This window comes from Trichosurus vulpecula, chromosome 9 (genome assembly GCF_011100635.1).
Source record: "Trichosurus vulpecula isolate mTriVul1 chromosome 9, mTriVul1.pri, whole genome shotgun sequence".
NCBI classification, from domain to species: Eukaryota; Metazoa; Chordata; class Mammalia; order Diprotodontia; family Phalangeridae; genus Trichosurus; species Trichosurus vulpecula.
Genome location: NC_050581.1, coordinates 19506218 through 19520899, shown reverse-complemented (window position 1 = coordinate 19520899; position 14682 = coordinate 19506218).

Below are 14682 nucleotides of genomic sequence, written 5' to 3'. Positions count from 1 at the left end.
AACTTTACTCATCCTTATAACAACCCTATGGAATATTATTGTTATTATTATTATCCACATTTCAAAGATAAAGGAACTAAGGATAAGTAAAATTATTTACTTGACTAGGATCATACAGCTAATAATTATCTGTAGCTATTGGTGTTGCCAAAGTACAAAATTTTGGCTGAAAATTTTTCTCTAAAAGCCCAACAATATTATTGTGCCTATCTAATATGATAGGCACATCATGTTGGAAAAATAGACTAAGGAACCAACTAGGTTGCACAGTGGATAGTATTGGGCTTGGGGTCAGGAAGACCTGAGTTAAAATCCTCCCACAGATAATGCGTATACATATATGTATATATACATATATATATATGTGTGTGTGTGTGTGTGTGTGTGTATGTGTGTGTGTATATGCAAAACTTAATAGCTATGCAAAGGCTAACCTTTAAGATACAAAGAACAGAAAATATGACAATCATTTTTCTCTTATCATATTAGTTGATTTTATTCAAATGACTAAATGATAGAATATGTTCTTGTTATAGTATATACATTTTTAGGATAAATTGAAATTTATCCAATCCATCCACACATTTATTTGGCATGTAGTAGGCACTCTACTAAGTGCTGGGGATACAAAGAGAGGCGAAATACAGCCCTTGCCCTCAAGGAGCTTACAAGCTAATGGAAGAGTCAACATTCAAACAAATATATCCAAAAGCAGGCTATATACAGGATAAATAGGAAATAATTCACAGAGGGAAGGCACTGGAATTAAGAGGGGTGGGGGAAAGCTTCTTACTGCTAAAGGAGATTCCAAAACAGTCACAAGGAAAACTGCTGAAAGATTTTTGTGACCACATTACTATTAATGACCAAATGGCTGCTGAAAGCTAGGTTCTTCGATACTGAGTTCATGTATTCCTCTGTAAATTAATTTTTGCTTCTATGGAGTTTGAGCAAAAGGATATGGTGACTGTGCTAGTAGTATATACCTTGTCCAAAGAAGAGAGTCTGGCACCTCAGAACAAAGGGACTTTCTTATGGTTCTGTGTCTACCAGCTCCAGGATAAAAGACTATATGTTAATTCTTGATGAAGGCCTTTCTGGAAGGAACTGTGAAAAGCTTATCTGGGAAGGTGAGACATTTTATGTAGAAGAGCTAGCTGTACTTGCTATTATGCATCTTTACCTGTGATTTCTGACTTCAGTGGACAGTGTGGACCCTCTTTTTTTAAGAAGATACTTGATAAGAATGCATATTTAGTATGCAACCTATTTGTAATGATTGACATACAGATGGTTTACTCTTATTGCCATAAAACTACTGACTAGACTGTCCTTTAAAGTGATATCGCTCACTACATTTTGTTAGGTAATAGACGTAGCTATAATTTCTGGCACTGTTGACCTAAGAATGTGACCAAATTATTCTTTCTTCACAAAACCTAAAATAGGGAAACAGGGTAGATGTTTGGAAACATTATACTGAGGATGTTTAAATGACCCTTTCTTTGATAACTTGTTTCCCAATATCATCATCATCATCAATCTAGAACCACAGCTGTCTGACATAATTTAGAGACTTGACTAGCACCCTCGTGTCCTCCTGCCTAGCATTTAGTGATACGTCTCAAATGGCAGCTTTACTTTGGATTGTATATGATGGTCTAAAGAGACCACTAGTTGGTATAATTAGAAAAGCTACTCTCCCTATGACAGGAGCCTATTGAATCAACTCCAAGTGGAACTGGGGGAACTCCATACCATATCTGCTTTAGGCAACCACAGGGAAACTCTCCTAAATGAATGAAATTGTCTAGGAGTCTGAAGTATTCTAATGAGACAAAGCAGGTTCTGAGGTACAGAATTTCATGAATGACCAGCTGTGGGACATAGCTAATGACTGCACTCATCAAAATTGTCCAAATAGTTCAAAGAATCAAGAATTTCCTTCAGACTTATGGCTGTGGAGTTATTCCTGTTTGTTTTCTGGCAGTGGCTTTGGTCAATGTTTAACAAGTGGCACTATTGGGGGATGGGAGGGATGTGCATGCAACACACTTTGAAGTTTAATCTGTTATTATTAACATTTTCTCCATCACTTTATTAAGTCCACATTATCAATAAAACAATAAATCAAACCCTGATTTATAGCATTTGCCAAAATTGAGGCATAAATACTCACACTGAAAACAATTAAGCAATTGGCTGTTGTGAGTCAATATGAACTAGCTCCAGAATACCCTTTTATCTCAAGTGAGAAGTAAAACCACTCACAATGTAACTTTTAAACCTACAGCTCTATGAAGGGGTTTGACCCCCAACTCAGCAATACTGGAAAGCATATATGTGGAACTGAGAAGGCTGATATGTGGGAGCTCAACCCCCAGGAAAGCCTAGACAATCCATAGCAATTGCTCCTGGAGTAATGCCAGATATTTGGTAGAGAACAGGGAATTAGTGGATTTTCTGACTTTTACAACCATCCAGTTACACTGCACACAACAATTTGATATGAGGTCATGGAAAAGAACTGGGGAAGCATTTTAAAAACCCTTCTTTTCTCTTTCTCCAGAAATATTAAGAAATAAATAGTTCTCTGGTCTAAACAAACAAACAAAAACTTTGGAGTTATAAGCTATAATGGGCAAAGTCAATAAGATGTCTACACTAAGTTCAGAATCAATATGATGAATCCCTAGGAGGGAGCTGGGAGATGGAGGGCAACAGATTGCCTAAAGAAGGGCAAATTGGCTAGATTGGAAAATAGAGTCAGCCAAAGCTCTTGTGCTGATCAAAGTGGGACAGAGATTGGCCTGTGAGTAACCCTTGTACTTCAATTCTTGGCAAGATAGGGAGATCCAGTCTAGTGATGACAATGATGAGGATTTCAAGGTAATAGTATGGGGTGGACAGGGACTAACAGCTGAGGGCATCAGGAAAGGTATTGTTTAGAGAGTGTATTTGAGTTGAGCTTTGAAGGAAACCAGACAAGTGAGGAAGGAGTGCATTGTAGGTATGAGCCCAGCCTGTGTAGAAATGCCCAAGGCAGGTTATCAAATGTTATTTGTGAGAACCCCTGAAAGGGGTAGTGGGAAGAGCAGCAATAGTTTCAGTTCCTTGTTTTGCTGAGAGGATTCATTCAGGTCTATAAATTATCTTGTACCCTAAAAAAAAGAGTAGATGCAGCATATTGGCACTCTTCCCTGGGCTCCTTAGGGCAAATCTTGTAATTTCATTTTGAAAAGGACAAGAATGATAATGGCTTTGATAACCAGCTATTACACTACAGGTGAATCTTCACTCTTCCTAAATTTGCTTATAATACTTTGATTATGTCCAAATCGAAATGATTGCCAAATGCCTCAGAGACCTATGTTACTTCCCAGGAGGAAGAGGAGGCAGTCACGTGGAATGAATTTACATAAGAAGTATTCAGCAAGTAACCGGATCATTAGTCACCAAGTCCCAAATGTTTACGTTGAAGGACATTTCCCCCGTTACTAAACCTTTTTGGCCCTTCTGTAAGGTAATAATGTACTTACCATTTTGCCTGAATAAATTGCTTGTTATATATCCCTAATTAGGATAACTCACAGTTTGAAATGATTTGCTTAATATATTACTTGGGAATAGAAAACTACAATTCAAATGTAGTCTTTGGGATTATCACATCCTTGCAGGTGAATGGCTCAATCTTCTTCAAGTAAGTAGTAATAAATGGGGGAGAGCCTACACCAAAAGCCTCCAAGAAAAACATGAACTAGTCCCAGGCCATGGAAGAGCTCAAAAAGGATTTGGAAAAGCAAGTTAGAGAAGTAGAGGAAAAATTGGGAAGAGAAATGAGAAGGATGCAAGAAAACCATGAAAAACAAGTCAATGACTTGCTAAAGGAGACCCAAAAAAATACTGAAAAATACACTGAAGAAAACAACACCTTAAAATAATAGACTAACTCAAACGGCAAAAGAGTTCCAAAAAGCCGATGAGGAGAAGAATGCCTTGAAAGGCAGAATTAGCCAAATGGAAAAGGAGGTCCAAAAGACCACTGAAGAAAATACTACCTTAAAAATTAGATTGGAGCAAGTGGAAGGTTTATGAGAAGTGACTTTATGAGAAATCAGGATATTATAAAACACAACCAAAGGAATGAAAAAATGGAAGACAATGTGAAATATCTCATTGGAAAAAACACTGACCTGGAAAATAGATCCAGGAGAGATAATTTAAAAATTATTGGACTACCTGAAAGCCATGATCAAAAAAAGAGCCTACATATCATCTTTCAAGAAATTATCAAGGAGAACTGTCCTGATATTCTAGAGCCACAGGGCAAAATAAAAATTGAAAGAATCCACCGATCGCTTCCTCAAATAGATCCCAAAAAGAAATCTCCTAGGAATATTGTCACCAAATTCCAGAGCTCCCAGATCAAGGAGAAAATATTGCAAGCAGCCAGAAAGAAACAATTTGAGTATTGTGGAAACACAATCAGAATAACCCAAGACCTGGCAGCTTCTACATTAAGAGATCGAAGGGCTTGGAATACGATATTCTGGAGGTCAATGGAGCTAGGATTAAAACCTAGAATCACCTACCCAGCAAAACTGATTGTAATGCTCCAAGGCAAAATATAGATTTTCTTTTTTTTTCTTTTTTTTATTTATTTAATATATTTAGTTTTCAGCATTGATTTTTACAAGAGTTTGAATTACAAATTTTCTCCCCATTTCTACCCTCCCCCCCACTCCAAGATGGCATATATTCTGGTTGCCCTGTTCCCCAGTCAGCCCTCCCTTCTGTCACCCCTCTCCCCTCCCATGCCCTTTTCCCTTGCTTTCTTGTAGGGCAAGATAAATTTCTATGCCCCATTGCCTGTGTATCTTATTTTCTAGTTGCATGCAAAAACCTTTTTTTTTTGTTTTTGAACATCTATTTTTAAAACTTTGAGTTCCAAATTCTCTCCCCTCTTCCCTTCCCACCCACCCTCCCTAAGAAGTCAAGCAATTCAACATAGGCCACATGTGTATCATTATGTATAACCCTTCCACAATACTCATGTTGTGAAAGACTAACTATATTTTGCTCCTTCCCAACCCATCCCCCTTTATTGAATTTTCTCCCTTGACCCTGTCCCCTTTCGAAAGTGTTTGTTTTTGATTACCTCAACCCCCATCTTCCCTCCCCTCCATCATTCCCCCCCCTTTTTTATCTTCTTCGCTCTTCTTTCCTTTGGGATAAGATACCCAATTGAGTATGTATGGTATTCCCTCCTCAGGCCAAATCTGATGAGAGCAAGATTCACTCATTCCCCCCTCACCTGCCCTCTCCCCTCCTCCCACAGAACTGCTTCCTCTTGCCACCTTTATGCGAGATAATCCACCCCATTCTATCTCTCCCTATCTCCCTCTCTCAATATATTCCTCTCTCATCCCTTAATTTGATTTTACTTCTTTTAGATATCTTACCTTCATCTTCAACTCACCCTGTGCCTGCTTTCTCTCTCTCTCTCTCTCACTATATATATATGTATATATATATATATATACATACATACACATACATATATAGATATATACACATTCACATATATATATATATAAACATATATACATATGCATATTCCCTTCAGCTACCCTAATACTGAGATCTTATGAGTCATACACGTCATCTTTCCATGTAGGAATGTAAACAAAACAGTTCGACTTTAGTAAGTCCCTCGCAATTTCTTTTTCTTGTTCTTTTTCTTGATTACCTTTTCATGTTTCTCTTGATTCTTGTGTTTGAAAGTCAAATTTTCTATTCAGTTCTGGTCTTTTCACTGAGAAAGCTTGAAAGTCCTCTATTTTATTGAAAATCCATATTTTGCCTTGGAGCATGATACTCAGTTTTTCTGGGTAGGTGATTCTAGATTTTAATCCTAGCTCCATTGACCTCTGTAATATCATATCCCAAGCCCTTTGATCTCTTAATGTAGAAGCTGCCAGGTCTTGGATTATTCTGATTGTGTTTCCACAATACTCAAATTGTTTCTTTCTGGCTGCTTGCAATATTTTCTCCTTGATCTGGGAGCTCTGGAATTTGGTGACAATATTCCTAGGAGATTTCTTTTTGGGATCTATTTGAAGAAGTGATCGGTGGATTCTTTCAATTTCTATTTTGCCCTGTGGCTCTAGAATATCAGGGCAGTTCTCCTTGATAATTTCTTGAAAGATGATATGTAGGCTCTTTTTTTGATCATGGCTTTCAGGTAGTCCAATAATTTTTAAATTATCTCTCCTGGATCTATTTTCCAGGTCAGTGTTTTTTCCAATGAGATATTTCACATTGTCTTCCATTTTTTCATTCCTTTGGTTGTGTTTTATAATATCTTGATTTCTCATCAAGTCACTAGCTTCCACTTGCTCCAATCTAATTTTTAAGTTAGTATTTTCTTCAGCAGTCTTTTGGACCTCCTTCTCCATTTGGCTATTTCTGCCTTTCAAGGCATTCTTCTCCTCATTGGCTTTTTGGAGCTCTTTCGCCATTTGAGTTAGTCTATTTTTTAAGGTGTTGTTTTCTTCAGTGTATTTTTCAGTATTTTTTTGGGTCTCCTTTAGCAAGTCATTGACTTGTTTTTCATGGTTTTCTCGTATCCTTCTCATTTCTCTTCCCAATTTTTCCTCTAATTCTCTAACTTGCTTTTCCAAATCCTTTTTGAGCTCTTCCATGGCCTGGGACCAGTTCATGTTTTTCTTGGAGGCTTTTGGTGTAGGCTCTTTGACTTTGTTAACTTCTTCTGTCTGTATGTTTTGGTCTTCTTTGTCACCAAAGAAAGAATCCAAAGTCTGAGACTGAATCTGGGTGTGTTTTTGCTGCCTGGCTATATTCCCAGCCAACTAACTTGACGCTTGAGTTTTTCAGTGGGGTATGACTGCTTGTAGAGTTTAGAGAACTATGTTCTATGCCTGGGGGGATTTGCCAGCTCTGCTACACCAGCACTCCTCCTTGCCCAAGAACCCCCAATCCAGACTGGACTTAGATCTTCAGCAGGCTCTTCACTCCTGCTCTGATCCGCCACTTAATTCCTCCCATCAGGTGTGCCTGGGGCCGGAAGCAACTGCAGCTGTAGTTCTGTGGCTGCCCCACCTCCGCTGCTCCGGGGTCGGTGGCCGAACTGGGAACTCCTTCCACTCCTGCAGCTTTTCCCACTAACCTTCTCTGTTGTCTTTGGTGTTTGAGGTTTGAGAAGTCTGGTAACTGCCGCAGTTCACTGATTCAGGGCACTAGGGCACACCCTGCCAGGCTCCTGGTCTGGTTAGTCCGTGCCGCTCACGCTGGGCTCTGCTCCGCTCTTCCAGCTCCCAGCTCCATGCGGGATAGACCTCACCCACAGACCATCCAGGGTGTCCTGGGCTGGAGTCTTGCTTCCCTCTGCTGCCTTGTGGATTCTGCAGCTCTAGAATTGGTTCAGAGCCATTTTTTATAGGTTTGTGGAGGTACTCAACAGGGAGCTCATGCTAGTCCCTGCATTCCAGCCACCATCTTGGCTCCACCCAAAATATGGATTTTCAATTAAATAGAGGACTTTCAAGCTTTCTCAGTGAAAAGACCAGAGCTGAATAGAAAATTTAACTTTCAAACATAAGAATCAAGAGAAGCATGAAAAGGTAAACAAGAAACAGAAATAATAAGGGACTTACTAAAGTTGAACTGCTTTGTTTACATTCTTACATGGAAAGATAATGTGTATAATTCATGAGACCTCAGTATTAGAGTAGCTGAAGGGAATATATACATATATATATATAATATGTATATATAATATATATATGTATACACACATACATATATATACACTTACATATATACACACACATACATATATACATATATGTGTGTACATATATATACACACACACACATATATATACACACACACACACACACACAGAGCACAGGGTGAGTTGAATGTGAAGGGATGATACCTAAAAAAATAAAATAAAATTAAGGCATGAGAGAGGAATATTTTGAGAGAGGGAGAAAGGGAGAGAGAGAATGGGGTAAATTATCTCGCATAAAAGTGGCAAGAAAAAGCAGTTTGTTGGAAGGGAAGAGGGGGAAGGTGAGGGGGAATGGGTGAATCTTGCTCTCATCAGATTTGACTTGATGAGGGAATACAATACACACTCAATGGGGTATTTTAGCCCACAGGAAAGTAGGGGGAAGGGGATAAAAAAGGAGGGATGATAGAAGGGAGGGCAGATAGGTGGATGAGGTAATCAAAAGCAAACACTTTTGAAAAGGGACAGGGTCAAGGAAGAAAACTGAATACTGAATACAGGGGACAGGATATGAGGGAGGGAAATATAGTTAGTCTTTCACAACATGACTATTTATGGGAGTGTTTTGCATAATGATACATGTGTGGCCTATCTTGAATTGCTTGCCTTCTTAGGGACAGTGGGTAGGGAGGGAAGAGGGGAGAGAAATTGGAACTCAAAGTTTTAAAAGCAGATGTTCAAAAAAAAAAGTTGTGTTTATATGCAACTGGGAAATAAGATATACAGGCAATCAGGTATAGAAATCTATCTTGCCCTACAAGAAAGTGAGGGAAAAGGGGATGGGGAGTGGGGTGACTGAAGGGAGGGCTGACTCGGGTATGGGGCAATCAGAATATATGCCATCTTAGAGTGAAGGGGAGGGTAGAAATAGGGAGAAAATTTGTAATTCAAAATCTTGTGGAAATCAATGCTGAAAACTAAAAATATTAAATAAAAAAAAGAAAAAAATGAGAAAGTCAAGATAAAAAAAACATTACTATTAATGAAACATTACCTGAAGATACAGTTTACCCTCTTCTCTACATGGTAAGATAATCTGAGCTTATCAATTTTGCACCATGGAATTTTGACATTTAAAAGTGAAATGTCAGTGTGAGAATAGTTTGTAAAACTGAAAACAAACCTTTAAATAAACTAACTCAGTTTATCACAAAGCCTGATGCAGTACCAATGACTAACTCGGGGAAGCGCTGCTTATGAAAAATGTCATATTCAGATAGTACCAAAACCACAGAAAAAAATATGAAAGATCTAAGACTTTGAAAATGAAAAAATATGTATCTTTTTAGAGGAGCTCTGAAAATTAAAATGTAAAGAGGACCCAACTTTATGGCAACATATAACAGCCAAAGTACATTCTAGATGGATGTGGCTGTCTTTACATGCTCAGATGTCTTTAAGTTCCAAGGGATCCTGAGTCTGGTGCTCCTACACCATTAAAGTACCTTCTTCCTTGAAGCTGGGCATGAAAAGGTTTCTATGACATGGTAGACAAAATCCTGTGGACAGTAAGGGGTACAGCCTGGAGAGGAATGAAGAAATAATTGACCTGTGTCTCCTTAAAATGTAACTTCTAAATGTCCACAAACTGGGAAATGGTTGATTTAACTTTCATATATTAATGTGTTGAAACATGATGAAATTAAGATTGATAACGATGAGAAATAGAAAGAACTCTGGGCAGAACTTGATGAAATGATAGAAACCAGAGAAAACCAAACCTAAAGAATGGAATTACATTAAAGCAATATAAAAAGAAAAATGTATAGGGGAAAGTGAAGTAAGGAAACTGAAGAGGATTAATGCCTCCCCAGTTTCCTGGCCCCTAGGACCCTAGTGCCTTTCCCCTCCTGAAATAATATTGTGTTTATTTATCTCTACATATAAACCCCTTGAGGAATGTAAGATTCTTGAGGGAAGGGGTTGCTTTTCATTTTTGTCTTTGTATCTGTAGCACCTAGCAAAGCCCATCATACCTTCAGGCACTAGACAAATGTTTGTTGAATTAAATTGAAAGCAGAGAGTTGGAGGTATGGGGGGAAAAGACTTTGCTATTTTTCTATTTATAGCTGACATTTTGTTATAAAACTGTTGTACAAAAATCCTCACAAGTTTCTTCTGACAGAGTTTATATTTCAGTCACTGATCTACTATTTTCTCTTGAGTTCTCTCTGTTAGTCAATAGCTGAATATGATTGTTTCATATCTCACCACAACTGCAATGTGTGAGAAATTTCTCTCCTTTTCATTTATTTTCTGGTTATTGGAAGGCATATTATACTGGCAAGTTAAAAAATATACTACCTATAAATATCCTGAATCAGAAGTTTATCATTGTTGTTATTATGCAGAAAAAATCCTTGGCTTTCTATACTAAATTACTTTATCATTGCAATCAACCTATCCAAGAATAAAAACTGTTCTAATGCATTTTAAATATTTATGATAAAATTACCATTAGAAACTCGTATGATGCCAATTTTGTTGCATTGTAATAATAATTTTGGCTGACCTATAGTAGTGTCTGGGATAAAGAACCATGAGAGATGATATATTTTCCGCAATCTGGCCACCATATCACACACACACACACACACACACACACACACACACACACACACACTTAACAATAAGATGAGATGAGGTTCCCAGGATGCTTACAAAACAGAGAGTTAATTCTGGGAATTCATGGTGAGAGAAAAAGGGATTTAACTTTTATCTACAAAAAGAATACCAGTAGCTGATCTCCCTCTTGGTAAAGGAGGATACTGTTCAATTCAATTCTTTATTTCCCTCTCTGAGGTAAGAATCCAAAGCTTAGCCAGCCCTAGACAATAATCTCATTTTTTTTTACTTTCTAACTCTGTAAAGTATAACTTATAGTCTAATAATAATAATAATAACATTTGCATAACACTTACTATGTACCAGGTACAAATAGTTTTAGTCCTCATAACAACCCTGGGAAGTAGGTGTTACTGTTATCTCCATTTTACAGATGAAGAAATGGAGGCAAACAGGACAAGGGACTTGCCCAGGGTCACACAGCTAGTAAGTACCTAAAGCTAGATTTGTACTCAGGTCTTCCTGACTCCAAGATCCAGAGCTCTACCCACTGCAACCTAGCTGCCCTAGTGAGAGAACTGCTTGAGGCTCAGAGAGATGGAGTTTTGCCCACTTTTGCATATTTAAATGAACTCAGATCTTCCTGGCTTCAAATTCAACACTACTATGCTACATGGCCTCTTTTTAAAAATATTAAGCTAGGCTAAATTCATGAGAAGAGCAAGGGACACTGAGAAGGCTCCAGAAAGCTCTGCCAAAAAACCTGTCTATAATTCATTGTGTTGTTGGCTTAATGGTAGCACATTTTATTCCTTCCTGTGTCAGTGATTCTATGATGAAAGAACTGGCCTCTGAATTAGGAAGGCCTAGATTCCAAATTCTGCTTTGGACCCATAACTGGCTGTCAGATCCTTGGCAAGCCGTCTAATATCTCATTAACTCTGGCAGATATAAACTGCACAACAAGGACCTACGTATCTTAATTGGTTAAAGCAAGGGAAGCACCTATCTATATTGGGTCCACATAGACCTAACATAAGGTTAGGGAATTGAGAGGGTATAAACATTTATTTAGGGCCTGCTAGGTGGCACAGTAGGTAGAGTGCAGGGCCTGGAGTCAGGAAAACTCATCTTCATGAGTTCAAATCTGGCTTCAGAAACTTACTAGCTGTGTGACCCTGGGCAAGTCACTTAATCTTGTTTGTCTCAATTTCCTCATCTGTAAAATTAACTAGAGAAGGAAATGCCAAAACTACTTCAGTATTTCTGCCAAGACAACCCTGAATGGAGTCATGGAAAGTCAGAGATGGCTGAACAACAAACATGACAAATGTGCCAGGCACTCCGCTAAGCATTCTCCTGAAAGTATCTCTATTAGTTAATAGTTAGTCAGCTATCTTATTTGATAGTTAAGGATTTTCCTCACCTTAATTCCCTATGCAATTGAAATCCAGTCCACATAGACAAAAAAAATCATGTGCATTTAGTATCCCGTAGTCCTCTAAGACCACTGCTTCTGTTTCAGGACTTTAGTATCTTAAGAGGGGGAGAGGAGGAAGGGCACTACTAGGGGTGAATAGCTAGAGATAGTATAATTTGAAAGCGTCACTTATCTATCGCTCACTTTGGCTCTCCACCATGGACTGATTCTACTTTCAATGTCTGTATTATATTTCTTTTTTTGGTAGTGATACTTCAACATCCTGTTGTTTCACGTGTTTTTAACTGACTTCATCATGCCCTGCGCTTAGAGCTAGAGCCTTCCCTACTTCCAAACAGCAGAGTTCAAGGTCCTTCATTCTTGTTTTGGTTCTATTTTCCTATGATGGAACCATAGAGTCTGGTGAGATTTTAAGAAATCATATCTGTCTCCTTATTTTTGGGCCAAAATATATTTAAATCAACCCAGACTGAAGAAGCTCCTATTTTAGAGAAAAAAAAATCTGTATAAGAAGGAAATTTTAAAATCCCTCTTAGAATATATTCTAGTATTTCAATAATGCTTTCTCTTGGGTAAACTTCATGGCATAAACCCATTTTTCCCCCATATTCTATTCATGATGGAAATGATGAACAGTCTTAATTTGGCTTGGCATAACAACTTTAGAGAATATGATTTAAGAAGCCGTATGTTGTTTTTGTATGGGCAAAAGACTTTAACTTCTCTTCCCCCTTCCCTCTACCTAATTCAATAAGCATTAAGTATCTACTATGTTTAAGATAATGTGCTGGGTGCTGGGATACAAAGAAAAAAACAACCAGTTCTGCTCTCAAGAAGTTTACGTTCTACTGGGGTCTACAACTGGAAAGGGACTTACAAATACAAGATACTTTGAGAAGGAAGACAGCATTATTGAGAAGGAAGACAACATTACTAGGAAAGGGCTGCTTGTCGTAGGTACCACCTGATGTGAACCTTAAAGTCAAAGATTCTAACAGGCAGAGGTTAGGAAGGATTAGGGTCAGCTTTAACCATTTTTGAAACTTTTTATGCTTTTTTATAGCAGGAGTCACATCCATATAATTAGAAGGTTATGTTTGTTACCTGCATCTGTGTTTGTCAACTTCTTAAAGGCTCCTTAATGAGAAACTATCAGTTACTGAGAAACTATCACAACAAGGCAATAGCATTATGATTGAGTGGGATAGTGAGGACCTCTCATGGAATCTGGGTCTCAGCCTTTCTGTGAATTGAGTGGGATAAATGGAGGTGGGGACTTTTTGGCATGGCTCAGGGCTTCTGATTGACAGCTAGCCCTAAGTTTTGAGTTACTAAGAATCACCTGAACTGTGTCCTCACCAAATAAGGATAGAATTGACTGATGTGAAGGCTTCTCAAGAGAGACACCTTACTAAAGTAGCTTAGACCCTAGGCCTGAGTTTCTATTTCACCATAGGCACCTGATTTATGAGAACCCAAAACTTACGGCCATTTCCCCCCTTTTCACTAACTGTCTCCTCAGCACTAGCTTTGCCAAATAAGGAATAGAAGGCTTATATGAGTTTACATTGGCTGGAAATGTATTTCCTTGTTCCTTGTACCTGGGTTAGATTTCTCAAGAGATTGTGAGCCTGAACTCCACCAATGAGACTGAAGTTCAAGGGTGGGAGGAGGATGGAATGCTCTAGGGTATATAATCATGCTTTGCTTTCTGTACTGCCCCTCTCCTACTAGCTTGTTGCTGGTGGTGATGACCCCCTTTCTCGTGAGATCATAATAAAAAAGTTTTCTGTTTCTTCTTTGAGAGACCGCTGACTTTTAATTAATTGCTGGCAGGTGGTCTCACCCCACACATGTTTAACATGGAAGTCCATGGTATTGGATTTGTTGTCAGAAGCTATGGGTTCAGCTCCTTCCGTTTCAGGCCAAGTCTACATTTGGCTTATTTTAACAGGTTTGGTGTTGTATATACATTCTTAAAATACGATAGCCATTTGTGAACCTGAAAATCCAATTAAAACTATTTTAATAATTAAAGTTTAAAAACATAATACAAGAATTTTAAAAAGATATAAATCACATCTCTCCATGGGCTAGAGCTAAAGGAAGTACCCAAAAGGCAATTCAAACAGTATAAAACATTTCTGATCACCTTCCCTACTCCTTGAGGCCAACCCTTTTATAATTCAAACTACCAGACCTACAAAGCACCTGGAGGGGCTGAGCCAAAGGGTGGTTCCAAGGACCAGCTGTGGCCACAACAGCTGTGATAGCCCTAGGAGCCAGCCTAAGCTCCCACTATACTCTAAAACTGATGGCAAATTATTGAACTTCAATAAACCTGTTTCCTCATTTGTGAAATGGAGATAAATAAAATTCCACTCACGTACATCAGAGAGCCAGTCATTGAATTACATAAATGGATGTACTTTATAAGCTAAAAAGCACTAGAGACATTTGAGATATCATCATCATCATCATCATCATCATCATCATCACCATCGTCCTTATCATCTATTAGACACACTTACTGACGATATGGCAGTATAGTACTATGGAAAGAGCAGTGGCCTTGGACTGAGGAAACCTGAATTCTGCTGAAACACTGACTGGGTTACCTTGGGTAAGTTATCAAATCTTTCTGAGACTCAGTTTCCTTATATGTAAAATGGATATAATACTCACACTAACTACCTCAAGGGTTGTTGTGAGGTGAATGCTTTGTGAATTTTAAAGTAAACGTAACAATTGCCTAAAGGGACTGGGACACTGCCTTTTTTCCTTTTCACTAAGGTAGCCTGTCTCTGTCTACTTTGGACTCATACCCATAGTTAAACTAGGCTCAATTATAGAGGATCC